The sequence below is a fragment of the Rattus norvegicus genome, chromosome 3 (genome assembly GCF_036323735.1).
Source record: "Rattus norvegicus strain BN/NHsdMcwi chromosome 3, GRCr8, whole genome shotgun sequence".
Classification (NCBI taxonomy): domain Eukaryota; kingdom Metazoa; phylum Chordata; class Mammalia; order Rodentia; family Muridae; genus Rattus; species Rattus norvegicus.
The window spans coordinates 70,062,713-70,078,211 of NC_086021.1; the positions used below are offsets into that span (position 1 = coordinate 70,062,713).

At 40.5% G+C, this 15,499-nt stretch overlaps 1 protein-coding gene and 1 pseudogene across 1 annotated transcript in view; both read right to left on the bottom strand.

Annotated features, from left to right (window-relative positions):
• The window catches only part of Grb14 (growth factor receptor bound protein 14), a 115,591-nt gene that overhangs the window by 86,382 nt on the left and 13,710 nt on the right, over window positions 1-15,499 (bottom strand).
• Window positions 6,674-6,798, bottom strand: LOC120102125 (U4 spliceosomal RNA; annotated as a pseudogene).

A 15,499-nucleotide genomic window follows, 5' to 3' on the forward strand; every position in this document is an offset into this window, starting at 1 on the left:
CTAGTGGATTAAGATTTCATTTGTTGGGGCTGGGGATTTGGCTCAGTGGTAGAGCGCTTACCTAGGAAGTGCAAGGTCCTGGGTTCGGTCCCCAGTCCCGGGGGGAAAAAAAAGATTTCATTTGTTTGGTTCTGATAGCACTTGGTTCCACAACCAAAACCCAGTCACACTCTTTGCATAAACAGAAAATATTATCTCCCTTATTTTGAGCTAGTGTCCTAAGTATAAAACTGCACAATCCTATTTTCTAATCCATATATATATATATATATATATATATATATATATATATATATATTCAATACATGGCTGTAATCCTATATCAATTACATAGCCTATTAACACAGCAAGATTACTTGACTGAATGAATATCTATGGACACGCAGAAATTGCTTTCAAGCTAATATAAACTTGTTGAAGATGATAGTGCTTTCTGTATATTTAATTGAGAATTCCTACCAGCCCTAGCAGTTAGGCACCCCAATTGCCCTGGAACCCACAAAGATCCACCTGCCTCTCTAATTACAATTCCCTTCTACCACTAAATTTCTAAGAAATCTAGGGATGGAGGAAGAGCCCAAGGGACCCCTGCACTTACGTCCTGTGCCATCGTAACACGTGGTATTCCACTTCTAACACACCAATGAATTACCCACTAAGTAGGAAAAACTTCCAAAGCTGCAAAGCCGTAGTGAACAATCCCTAGTCTTCTTTGATCTTCCAATGAACATCATCTCTAGATGAGCCTCAGGCCCAGATGCAACCACTGTTTTTGCCCTTATTTTTTTTCCTTATTTTGCCAGAAAAAAAAGGGGGGGGGTGTCATGAGCAGAGAAATGGCTCAGCTAGTTAGGTGCTCTGACTGTCCTTCTGTAGGCCCTGAGTTTGATTCCCAGCCCTCACAGGTCAGCTCACAACCATCCATAACTCCAGTTCCAGAAAGTCTAATGTCCTCTTTTGCCCTCCAAGAGCACCATCATACACAAGGTACCTAAACATACACAAAAGCAAAGCACCCAGATGCATAAAATAAAATTACGGAATAAAATACAGCATGTTTGGCCAGGCATGGTAATACATTCCTTTAATCCCTGCACTCCAGCATGTGGGAAGCAGAGGCAGGTGGATCTTTGTGAGTTCCAGGACAGCCAGGACTACATAGAGAAACCTTAGGAGACCGAGACTGCAGGGCCAGGGGTGGTTGGAGGATACCACAAACCCCATCTCGAAATCAAACAGAAGTCAAAGGTTCTACTCTGATCAACAGCAACACCAGTTGTTTTCGTAATTCTCAGAGAACTGACACAGAGAAAGCCAGCCTCCTCCAAGCCCCAGGACAGTTGACCTGCAAAGCCTCACACAGCTGAACTGTCGATCCTGGAAAATATCCGATGTCGTGAGTTCACTGCCTTCTCTAGCACAGTGTCTGTTTTCTGGGAGATGGAGCAGACACGCCTCATGGACTTCCGGATAAACTCCCACTCTGATTCACACCAGCTCATCTTGAAATTCTCTTCTGCAGTGAAGTTAAGGATCTGGCTCTATGTAAGTGGGAGGGGGGATCTCTCAAAAGAACCCAGGGTGTGCTCCAGTGCAGTCGAGTCTAGGACTCTGACCTACCCTCTATTGCCTCTGTCAGAGGACACTGGACCCCAATCTGAGCTGCTGCTCATGATGTTCTGGCCTCATTTTAAAATGAAGATGGGTAGTCACACTTCTGCTAACGCCACCACAGAAGAGAAGAACCACAGCAACTGGCGGAAACATTGAAACCAATAAATTCGACAGAGGCAACTTCAAAGAAATCACGGCTAATCTCCCAAGGGAGTTGGCAGAAATAATACAAGAGATTGTATAAATAAAAGACAATACTTAGGAACAAGGACAATTATGTCTTAGATGTTAGAGACATAATTGCTGAAAATAAAAGTTTTATCTCAAAATGAAAATGAGAACTAATACCTACCAAACGGGGGCGGGGGAAGATTAAGGGGGGGGGGGGGGAATGGTAAGATTAAGTCAAAAGGCCCAACATCTGAGCCACACAATTTCACAAAAGAGAAGGAGAAAACAAAAACACAGGGTAAGACTATGCTGCAGAAAAACACAAGAAAAAAACGTAGAAAAACAGAAAGATAAACTCTAGATTTAAAAGGTCATAAAGTTCCCAACAATAGATTCTTGAACAAAACCTCCCACTAAGTTGCCAAATACCAGAGATAAACAGATGGCCCTAGGAGGAATAACCAGGTCCCAAAGAAAGAGCTATAACAATATGTTAAGAATGAGAGAGAGAGAGACAGAGAGACAGAGAGAGACAGAGACAGAGAGAGAGACAGAGACAGAGAGAGACAGAGAGACAGAGAGACAGAGAGAGACAGAGACAGAGAGAGACAGAGACAGAGAGAGAGAGACAGAGAGAGACAGAGAGACAGAGAGACAGAGACAGACAGAGACAGAGAGACAGAGACAGAGAGACAGAGAGACAGAGACAGAGAGACAGAGAGAGACAGAGAGACAGAGACTGAGAGAGAGAGAGAGAGAGAGAGAGAGAGAGAGAGAGAGAAAGGGAGAGAGGGAGGGGGAGAGGAAGGGGGAAGGGGAAAGGTGGACCTCCAAAGGGGTAAAAAATAATTTCAATTCTAAAGTCAAGCAGACTTCAAACTGATAAACACTCAAAAAAAATAAGAAAGAAAGAAAGAAAGAAAGAAAGAAAGAAAGAAAGAAAGAAAGAAAGAAAGACAAACCCAAATTACGTATCTGTTTCCTCTCAGCAAGATACTCCTACACAAAAAGAGGAAAAAAAAAGAATTTGTGAACCTGGGGTGGGAGTGGGGCAATCTAACACAGAAAAGAGGAAAGGGGGATTCTTAGAATAAACACAAAGCAGACAGCTGAACCCAAAGGCTCTTGAGAGGGTAAACTGCGGGAGAGGAGTGTATATTCTGAGAAAGATTCTGGGATGGAGAAGAAACTGACCAAACTACCTACGCTCTGCCCCTCACAAGGTTGTGCTGAGTTTAATCCTTTTCCTTGGAAGGATTTGGGGATCAGCTGAAAGAAAATGAAGCAGATAAAACAACTATGTGACTACTAACCCTAGGAAAAACAGAAAGTTTTCATCGTAAAAGCAACACAATTACAATGTACTGTGCAATAGTGAATGATGGGATTGCAAAAGGAAAAATGGTATGAATACATCAAAAGAGAGATGACAAAGAAGTAAAGCCCCTCAGTCACCAGGTTCTACCTCTAAGAACTCCAGTGACCTTCGAACACACAACACAATGTTAGATATATATCGACTGAAACATTCCCAGCCCAGTGTTGTGTGTGCACTTACAGACGGCAAATAGATCTTGAGGGCACAGATATTGTAAGCACTGAGAAAAACAAATGCAATGGATGCCACAGAGAATGAGCTCGATTTTCCTTGAAGCTATGGAGACATGCTTTTTAGGAAGGCCAGCAATCCATTCTGGGATGGCAAACTATACATAAAGGGGCAAAAAAGATGTGGATAAAGAGAGACAATAGGCAGCAGAATTTGGGAAGCTGTGGGAAGGAAGGAAGGAAGGAAGGAAGGAAGGAAGGAAGGAAGGAAGGAAGGAAGGGAGGGAGGGAGGGAGGGAGGGAGGGAGGGAGGAAGGAAGGAAGGAAGAATAAAAGGAAGGAAGGAAAGAAGGAAGGAAGGAAAAAGGAAGGAAGGAAAAAAGGAAGGAAGGAAGGAAAAAAGGAAGGAAGGAAGGAATGGATGGAGGAAGGAAGGAAGAAAGGAAAGAAGGAAGGAAGGAAGGAAAGAAGGAAGGAAGGAAAGAAGGAAGGAAGGAAATATGAAATTCTTACATAATAGGAAAAAGGGTTAAGTCATTGGCAGCATCTTTCCTATGAAGTAAGACAATTTAAAAAGTCTTTCATTTCTATAAGACTTTATTTCTGGGCTTTTGAACCATGTATTATTTTGATATAAATTAACTTCATGTATGCACAGGAATATATTATATTTAGTTTTCGTGGTAGAGCAGGAGATAAGCACCTCAGTGTCATCTCCACACCATTGGTACAGAAGCACAAAATGTGTCTACTGGCTTTCACAATGAAGTTCAGCTAATAGGCCTCAGAGTCATGTGCAAAGCTAACTTTCTTCCCTCTTGTTCATCGGCTGCATCTTTCTACTGTGTTTTTCCTTGGAAAACACAAGAGTTGCACGGGATTGTTTACCCAGGAATTTTAAATAACAATTGTTATCAGCCTTCGGAACCCAGACACTTCTTGACTCATCTGCCATCCACCTCCGGGATGCTAAATGAAGAGGCCATAATCAAGGATATGACGAAGCAATCCATTTCTCCATAAATGATTGTACAGCTGCATTTTTTTCTACTGGGAATATAGTGCACACATTTTAACTTAACCACTGAAAACCTTCCTTGAAATTTTCAAGACAGGAGGAAAATGTATAAAACTTAAAGTAGGGCATACACAGGCTTCCTATTAAACACCAAAATTAGTTCCTGCCAGGCCTCAGGTAATGCGTCTCCATGAAAATAATTGTTCTCCTCAGCTGCCAGCTACTAGAATGTTAGACACTTTAATAGGTCCACATCAGTTCCACTCACCATAACTCAGTTCAGTGACTGAGGAAGCAAAGCTTTTTTAGATAGGTCAGTAAAACAAGAGAGAAGTCCCGCATGATCAGATATCTCCAGAACTTGAGATATAGTTTATAATAAATTAGTGTTTGTGAATTCAAACAGATATTATGGGTTTTCAGTTTGGAAAAAAAACACTCCTTTATTCAAGAGACTCTTTTAAGTCCTAGGGACCAGGGCTGTTGGATGACTGAGATAGAATGCTACTCTTAGTTTGATGGTTTGCTGATTCAAAGGAGTAGGCAGATAGAAGTTAAGGATACAGATATAAACACTGAGAAAAACAAATGCAATGGATGCCACAGAGAATGAGCTCAATTTTCCTTGAACCTATTGAGACATGCTTTTTAGGAAGGCCAGTAATCCATTCTGGGATGGCAAACTATGCCTAAAGAGGCAAAAAAGATGTGGATAAAGTGAGTCAATAGGCAGCAGTGGGCTGTTATAGATCAGATCACAGAGGCCTGGCCACCAAGAGAAACCTTGAGTTCTACTGGACACACCATGAGGACATCAAAGTGTCATCGTTGGTATTGGTCAACATGTCACAATCCTGGACTTATCCGGGAGGAAGGAACCTCAGCTGAGAACGTGCTCCCTCCATCAGATTGCCTGCGGCAGGGCCCTGACTACTGTGAGCAGTGCCGTCCCTGGGCTGGTGGTCCTGGCTTACAAAAGCAAACTGGGCAAGCCAAGAGAAGCAAGACAGTCAACAACATTCCTCTATGGTATATGCTTTGGTTTCAGCCTGTACGTTCCTGCTCTGAGTTCTTGCCATGATGAATTGTTGTACATGGATGAAATGTATAAGATGTATAAGATGAAATAAACCGTTCCTCCCCAAATTGCTTTGTCAAGATCTTTATCAGAGCAAAAAGAACTCTAAGACACCAGGAATCCACACAGATGACGGCGCCCTAAGAACTAAGTATTCAGAGAAAGTACTGAAAGTACTGAAGTTCTTAGGGATGAAGGGACAGACAGGATCACTGGAGACTACAGCAGCTGTGTAAAAGACCCTTGAGTCTAACACTAACTGAAATTTGTCTGCTGGGGTAAACACGGCCTGCATTCTCTATACCTAGATATTAACTTCTGATTTCAAATATCCTCTATTTGACTCTATGCATAAATGCAAAATAACTTTTCTCAGAGGCAAGATTATCTACTGTGCCACAAAGAACATAAGTTTCTGTTTAGATGTGCAACAAACACATGCCAGGGTACAATAGGGTTATTTCATGTTTTTAAATACTTAGCTCCTAAGTAATTTGTGCTTTAATAAAAATATGAACAACCCCAAAGTCAAATAACATAGGAGGAAAGCAATGAATATCCCTTGTGTCATTAAAATGCAAATCTCCCTTAAAATGGGGCAAGGGAAACAAAACTATAATACTTGACACATATTTTCGTGCATATTCGAAATGTCTCCTAAATTTAGTATGTAGGATTCTCTCCTTGCTACACTTCCTTTCTCAGTGACTTGATGAATTATTTGAAGTATATTTAGTCTAAGAAGATAAAAATAGCAAATACTTTAGAATGGCTAGTGCAAAATCCCTGATAACTGCAAAGGAAGATAACAATGTAGAATGATTTAGTCTCCACTTGGGACTCTTTAGAATCTTATTTTTACACTTTAATCAAGCTCAAGGTAATATCGAATTCAAAACTTACCTTGAACTTTTCCAGCAGTCATTATCTTATCCTTGGCAAAACGTGAAACTGTCACACTGTGCCTTCTTCTACTTGAGGAAAGGACTGTGGTCTCTGTTATTTCTTTTTCTTTTCTTTTTATTTATTACATCCCCCATCAGTATCATTCCTCCCAGCCCCCCTTTCCCATAGTCCCTTCCCCATTCCCTTCTCCTCTGAGAGAGAAGCACCCCACTCCCATCAAGTCCCTGCAGGACTGGGTGCTTCCACTGGAGACAGATAACAAAGCTGAGTTAGGGGAAGGATTAAACAGAGAGCTAACAGCTATATGGATAGCCCCCACTCCATTTGTTCGGGACCCACCTGAAGACTGGGCCACACATCTGCTACTTACAATGTGAGGGCCTAGCTATCAGAAGTTTTCAATTAGCAATAATCACGCCTCGGATAAACCTCATTGGCTACGATACTGCCACTGCGCAAAGCTCTAGCTATCAGAAGAAAAAGATCACTATGTGGAATCTTCACTGCTCAAAATCACATGCAAAATCTTCCTTTACTACTTCTTATCCTGATGAATGCTTAGTGTCACATTTTTCCCTTGACATTAATGAACTGACCACCAACCTGTAGCACTTCCAAACTCCAAGGTCTGAGGATATTCTAACAAGAGAACCAAGCAGCATCCTCAACCCAGGGTGAGTGAATGGGAAAGTAAACCAAATGCAAAATTGAATCTGACAACCTTGCACGCTCTTGTTCCTTGCAGCACTCAGGCGAGAAACATGCCAGTCTGCAAGTGCTTATACCTAGTCCAGTGCATTTCATATCACAGATATATAGTTAGTTGCACACAGGAGTTATAGCTCTAACCTTTGCTCACTTAACTGCCCAGTATTGTTAAGTATTAGCGATTATAAGGACAAATTAACTGTAGTCCCTCTTTTTATAAGTTTCCAATCAAGTAGAATACACTGAATCTGTTTAAGCTATGGGCTAGGCACAGGCTAGGGGAGGAACGGCAGAATGAGCATGAGAAAGACTCTATGATCCATCCTCAATAGTACAGAGAGAGAGAGAGAGAGAGAGAGAGAGAGAGAGAGAGAGAGAGATTTCGTTTTGCCTTTGTCCTTAAATTATTTGTCATAAGCAGTGAAGATATATAATGATAACACTCATATTCCCTAAATCTAAAAGTAAATTGAGTAATGTAATTGACTGTATCATCGACAACTCCCAAGGCATTTAAGAAACTAGACTGCTTTTAAGAGAAAAGAAAAAGACAATGAATGGGGGTGAAGGAAGAAGGGGAGAAAACAAGAGGAAGGAAGAGATAAAGGGAGAGTCAGAAGAAAGGAAAAGGGTTAGAGAAGAGGGAAGGATGAGACAGGAGATGAAAGAGACAAGAAGAAAGGGGGAGGAGAAAAATAAAGAGAATAAAAAGAAAGAGAAAGAAAACAAAGTAAGTTTTCCCTCTACAAATAGCAATATATAGTGATAAGCTTCATTCTATTTCCCTTAGTAAGAAGAAAAAGGAAAGAGAGAGAGAGAGAGAGAGAAAGAGAGAGAGAGAGAAAGAGGGGGAGAGGTGGAGGAAGGGAGGGAGGGAGAGGAAGGAAGGAAGGAAGGAAGGAAGGAAGGAAGGAAGGAAGGAAGGACAGATGGACCCAGGAAAATGCAAGAAAACACATCCTTCCAAGTATGAAACCAGACAGGAGAGGCGTGTGCCAGGGGCGCCCTTAAGGCAATGACTTTAACCATGAGGAAGATCTGAGCCACGATGCTGTCCTCCCTTACGATGAAGTACTGGAGCCTACTTCTCCACACAGAGCATGAAGAACATTTCTTCCTGTTGCTGGACATGGTATTTGGATACGAAGATGCAATTCAGAAACCATGCCTCCCCTCCTCCAGAACTGATAAACACAGTGATCATTTCTAGTGTCACAATTTAAGTATAACATGTGCTAAATCCAGGTCTGAATCGATGCTTCTATGGGAAGGAACATGCAAAGTTTTCAAATGGGTGTCCAGAACCTAAGTTGCACAAACGCCTGCAGTTGTCTACCTAGGAGCGCACACGCCATGAGCATACATTATTTGAGTGTATTGCTCGTCTTTAGCTTTCTTTAGTTGACGTCAAATAAGACAAATACTGAAGGTATCTTTCCACAATAGCTTATGAGAAATGCAAGATGTTGGGCTGCTTATGCCTACGATAAATTCTGTTTGGTGACCTGTCTAAAGCAGCAAAGTTCTCCCTGACAGGGCGGCTGCTCTTCAGGTATCCCTAAGCCATATGTCTGTTGCTTCACTCTCCGGCTATGGCGGGCCAAGTTAATGAACTTATGGACTCTCCAGCATGGAGCATGTGATGTAGGCAGGCGCAGATAAGGTAGTTCAGAGTTCCAGAGGCTGTTCCAAAGAGCAGAAGAGAAAGACGTCAGCCTCCCGAAGCTTCACACCAGAAGTTCACACTGGGACTTCCACTGGGTAACACTGTGCAATAATTAGTCCTCCGAGCTTCCAGGAGAGATGTAGGCTCCTCGTCCCCATGGGAGGTTTAACAAAGGGGCCACGAAAGCCTGAATCTGAATGTTCATACCAACAGTGACATTTGCTACTGTCCAATGTTTCACAGGAACTGAAGAGACCACAAACAAATATGGAACAGACCCTTCTTCATTCAAAACATTTTGAACTAAAAAGTTCACAGTCTCAAAAGGAGAATGACTAAAAACAGTTTTCACTTTACAATCAACATAGCTCGAGGCTTTTATTTCATTACTATTAACAGAGAATCGATCTTCAAAGCATTTGTGGAATAATGTTATATAAAATAGACCACTAAATTATAAATAAAATAGCTGCATATGCAGTAAGTCGTGAAGAAAAAGCAATGCTGACATGATATAGTCATATCAATCCTCAGGCAAAACACGATAAAATTTTCACTCAAATAATAATCAATAGGAGATATCTGCCAATCACAATTTCAACTCAACAAGGCCTTTAGCATATAAAAATTTAAACTCTCACAATTAAAAACAAAACAACAAAAATGAAAACACCTAGCTTAAAACAGAAGCTATCTGGGGCTAATATGAAACCATGACAAAAAACAGAATTACTTAAATAATAATTTAAAATACTTTTCTTCAAACGATTAAGTTACAAGAACTTCACATAGTCCTTTAATAGACCCTTTTGTTTTAACAAATGATATTGCTCCAATAATCCAAACAAAATGAGTTAATAATGTGATTTACAAAAGTTCACCCTGGAAAAAAATGAAATGAGATCAGGCAGTAGACGCCCCGTGTCATTTAAAGCATGCATGCTCTGTTGTGTGTGCCTGGAACTCCCCAGGCCAAAGCGTTTTCACACAGCGCCCCCTGTATGCTCAACAGCCTCTCAGCAGGCTGAGAAAAAAAAAGAAAAACACAACTCCAATCTGCCAAACAAATTCTTCATCCAACAGGAAATACACTTTGATTTTAAAGATGATCTCGTTTAAAATCCCAGGAAAATCTGATCAGTTTAAGATGGAGTAAATAGGCTTAGACAAGAGTTATCCATCAAAAACTTAGACGATTCCGCAAGCATATAAGTAAAAGCACTACCTTCTGTGAGGGTGGCAGATCGTCTAATGTTTCTAGGAAGGAAGGGCTGTTCTTCCAAATCTGCACTGGAGTTGCATCAAGATCTCCTCAAAGATGCCCTAAGACAGGTGGCATCAGAAATAGAGGGTTCTTCTGGCAGATACTTGTTTAAACTCCTAGTACCTGAGCCTTCCGACACGGACTCTCCACAGCGGTGTGTGAGGATGTGTACTTCGCATTAAAGACTCTAGGCAGGAGCTCTTACTGCCAACCATGAAGCACCACATATAAAACAACCTGTGGAAGACTGATGGTATTGTTAAGTGAAGGTTTGTCAAATTCTTCTCAAAACGGAATTCAATTTAACCTCTAAGTACCTGAATGACTTCTTAATTTCTGTGCTTTTAATAACGATATTTTTCTGCAGTCATAACTACACACCTGCACTTATTCTGGCTGTGCCTGGTTAATGACTATCATAGACTAACAGAACAGGCCCCTTGCTAGATCACTGCTGTCTCCACGGGTGCCCTGGCTCTGTCCAAGGGCCTCTGCCCTCTCCACTTTCCGATTTTGTCCAGTGGTTCTCAAGGGCCCTGAGTAGGATCTTTTTCCTGACTTAAGTCTAAGACCATTATCTGTCAATGAAACATAATTTAATAATTCAGAGCACAGCTACTCATTCAATAAGAATACATCCTGATCTGAAGATGATTCAGTTTCTCTTCTAGTCTCTGAAAAATCATCCCAAATCCTACACAGAGCAAAATAATGAGAAAGGTTTCTGACATTTGTCGAATCAGAAACAACAAAAAAACATTTTTTATTTTTTAAACCAGTATATATATATATATATATATATATATATATATATATATATATATATATATATATATATGTCACAGGAAAAATACCACAGAGACAGGCTAGGGAACTAACCCAGTCAATAAAGTCCATTAAAGCCAGCATGCATGAAGACTGACATTTTGATCCCCAGGGCCCACATAAAAAACAACAGTAAGCACAAAGCTCAGTGTGGGGAGATGCTTGCTTGTAGCAATGGAGTCATGGGATAAAGATAAACAGATCCCTGAGGTTTACAGGCCAACGTGCCCACCTGAATCAGAGAGACCCAGATCCCAGTGAAAGGTCCTGCCTTAAGAAACAAGGTTGACATTCATGGTTGTTCAGAAGAACAACATCTGAGACTGTCTTCTGGCCAGTTCAGATATGTGTTCCACATACATACATACACACTATATATACATACACTATTGCATTACCTTCTATTAGATATCTTGGAACAAATCCTACTCACAGTTGAGTGTTATGAGCCTCCCGCTTATTCAACAAATGTTTACAGAGGACCTAGTCTGTCCAGGTACAATGTTAGTGTCCAGAAATGTATTGATGTCAAAGACAAACATGACTCCTGTAACCTGGGAATGTTTCCCAGATCATGGGACAGTGGTAAGTAAATAGAATGATAATGCCACGGAGCTGACCAAGTAGATCATCTCCACAGAGCAGCTCACAACAACCTGTCAGGGAAAGAGAAAACTCTCGGAGCTGATACTTGAAAGAGATGCACTTCAAAGAAGCTATTTAAAGATTAAGGAGTAGAGGGACAGAGGAAGGCAACATATCAGGTTCATGAGAAGCCTTGTCCCTTGTCCCATGAGTCAAGGTGTGGCTGAATTTCATTATTTTATCAGAGATGTTGTGCAATAAGAAGCTAAAGATGTTCACTGCAGCCAAAGCGTGTGATATAAATAAGAAAAAAGTGATATGTTAGAAAAACATAGATGGGGGTTGGGGATTTGGCTCAGTGGTATAGCATTTGCCTAGCAAGCGCAAGGCCCTGGGTTCAGTCCCCAGCTCCGGAAAAAAAAATAGATGATTCACGAAGAATTAGAGAGTGGGGCCAGTCACAAAGCATCTCAGTGACCTTACTGAAGTCAGTACGTGAACAGATATGAAGGAACCATGAAATGATTTTAAGAAATAAATGTTATAGCTGGGGTTGCCTTCAAAGCTATTATTTCTATAAGGAAAAATGGTCATGATGAAAGAACGTTTTCAAAGCCCTGGGGAAAAATGAGAGGCAATTACCTTAATATATGGTATGTTAATGCTAGTATGAGGGTACTCTTGAAAAATAATGATTGAGTAATGATGCATTAAAGGCCTTTGCATGCTAACTCAAACGTTAACATGGCTAGGTGAAAATATATGTATGATATAGACATTTAATTTTCTCAAGTAAGACACACAAAAGTACAAAGTAGACAGCATTGTGTATCCTAAGAGATACTGTAAGCACATTTTAGGCAAATCACAATTACTGAGAAAATGTCATTGTAATGCTTACATTTACCAACAGGATGTACTACTAATGTGCTATAAGTGACTCTCATAAATCATTCTGACCAGCTCCAGCTCATTGATTCTTTGATTGCACCTGGTAAGGTCACACTGACAGTAAAATGAAAACAAATTCCAAGCAAAACCCTAAATAGCGCAGTCGTTAACATCCTACAACAAGCTCTGTGAGAGACAGAAGCCAAGAAGGTATCTCGAAAAGAAAAGGTATACGAGACTCTAGATCCATCAAAATAATGGCAGAGAAGCTGGTGGTGGAGGTGGGTTGGTCTTCAGACACATTACTGAGAGCCATTTTCCTGTCAACGTAAAGAAACGTAAGGCAAAAAAATACTTGTCTAATGCAATGAAACAAAGTAGCCTCAATACTAATGATACAGCTGTTAATAATTGTTTTTTAAATCTGAAGAAAGAACATTGGCCAGAGAAGAAATGGAAAGAAAGAGATATAGGTTGGAATCGGTGCTTCTCACAGAACTGGAAGCAAAGAATGTTGCAAATGTCTCTACCAGAACTATCCTACATGGACGAGAGACTAGTTGTCAGCCCTTAGCATCTCAGAGAAAGTAATATTACGAAGCTTTTTCGTTTGTGCTTGAAAACCTGTGTTAGCTGTCACCTTTCCCAAATACATCCCCAGATAAAGAATTCTTTATATTTTTAATTAAAATTAATTTAATAACCCAGGCCGTGTGAGGTAAGGGCAGGCCTTTAATTCCAGCATTTGGGAGGAAACAGTAAGCAGATCTCTATGAGTTCAGGCCATCCCGGGCCATATAGTGAGTATTTGTATCCAAAACCCATCATCATCACCGAAGAGTTCTCCATTGTTACCATGCAACTTTTTCTCACATGAGGTCCTTCCCACAAGCTTCTCATACAACATGAATATACAGAGGCCATCACAAGTCTTCTTGTATGGGGGACATTCTCTCAAATCTTCTCAGACTAACAGAACAGAAGACCCATAACAGCTTTCAGCACCATAAACATTTCTTTCCTTTCGTTGTCTTTAAACCATGCCTGTCAGAGCTGAAGAGATAACACAGTTAGCTAAGGAAGATTTCAGGACCTGAGCTTGACTCACCAGAACCCATAGAAAAGAGCTGCAGCTAACAGCAGCACATACCTCAGATGCAAGCATTGGGACAGGATGACTTTTGGTACGCAGTAGCCACCTAACCTGGTTGAATTAGAGAGTTCTAGGCTCCACAAGAGAGCCTGTCTCAAAAACAATAAGATAGAAGGGACTGAGGAAGATAACCAGAATCAACATCTGATCTCATATACAAATGCACGTGCACTTACAAACCAATCTTCAAATAATCCTCCCAGATCACAGAACTTGGTGGCTAATGTCATGTTGAAGGGACTTGGTGCCTCCTCTTTATCTTTCTCAATTAAATTGCAACCTGTATTATGCACTTCCTTCAATGATGACCCAAATATCATCCACTATTAAGTCATTTTCCTCTGAACCTCGCTTATATCTTTCCCAAGTTGCAGACGTGGTTTTGTAAAAAAAGCCCTTATGCTTTGGAGACAAAGGCAGGTTCAGCTTAAATGAGGTCATCAAGTTCCCAGTTCCCTAAGAGTCCAAGCCAATGGCCAACTGAGTATTCCAGCTGATCTTAATTTCCTTGGCATAGCACAGTCAGAGTACTGTAATATAATGCAAAATGGCTCCAAAGAGAAACCAGACACTGACCAGAGTCTTGCCAAAACACAGTTAAATAATACCAAAGTGGCCCTTTCATCTGAATACTAAGCCTCTCATGCCCGTGTCACCCTCCCCAAGAATGAAAGTAATCTTCCACTGTGAGTGTGGGTTGGCTGAAAACCATACCAGACTCTGGCCCATAGAGTAGATGTGCTTTTTAATTGGCACAAGTGTGCTGGGAAGGATGAAAATGCTGACAAGGAGACCAAGAGACAAAGAACAAGACCCACTCCAGGCAAGGGTGATCCAAATTTAGAATGTGCTTATAGTGCTAAAACAATACTCAAATGTTTATCCTGCCCAGGATCTCTTTCAACATCTTACAATAGCAGAACCTTCCCTGAAAAAGAAGTAGACTTAACTCGTTTATATTAAACAATCAGTAGGATCTCACGTAGACTCTCACTTGCATCAAGAAATAAATACTTCCTTGTCTCTCCCCAGTTTATTTACTTTCTTTTTATTTTTTATTTATTAAGCAAAGATTTATTGAGCACCAACTAAAAGCCAGACATATTTTACCTTCTAGAAACTGAGTATAGAGAAAACTTAACACAAGGGGTTGAAAGCACACTGACCTTGTAAAAGGACTGAGTTTCTCGAACCAACCAAAAGCAGTTCCCAACTACCTGTAATTCGAATTCCAAGGGATTCATTGTCTTCTTTTGTACTCCATGAATACCTGCCCTCCATACACATGCATGCATATAATTAAAAATAAAATAAACTTTAAAATATTAGCACAACAGAATTTCTGCCTTCACCGAACTTCTGTTCTACTGAATAAAGTCAATGAGCAAACACACATATGTGAATAAAGAGTGCCGGGTGATAATATGTACTAGGGAGAAAGATTAAGCTGAGTAAACACAACAGTTTGGATCTTGAATGTCTCCCAAAGGCCAGTGTATTAAAATCTTGGTACCCAATGCATGACATCATTGAAAAGTGGCAGAAACCTTGAGAGGTGAGGACTAGGAGGAGGGCACCAGCTGAGGCTTTGAAGTGGACACTGGCACAGGAATCCTTCACCTTTCTGTGAGACTTCTGGTCTACCTCAGGTAGGTGGCACTGTTCCATCATGCACTCCCTACCATGATGAGCTGACTCTCACAGGCCATGATGTCAAAAGAAACCTTCCTAACTGTAACCCAAACTGTTTTAATTCTAAAGTTGATTATCAGATATTTTGTTACAGTAATAAGATCTGAGTGATATAAACGAGGAATAAGAATGGTGAAACCATTAAAGACAGTGTTAACCTTTAGATCTGAGATAAAAATCATTGGTTATTAATCAATTGCAAACAAACCAGGGCCTCCTAAATATATACTGACTAGGTTGAAACAGATGTGTCATCCAATCAGATTAACTCACTTTCTTATTTTCTAGACATTTTATTAACACAACTTTACCAATAATGGTTTACAGTCTTTTACATAAATACAAATTTACTCAAACTAATATTCATAGAAAATTGTGAT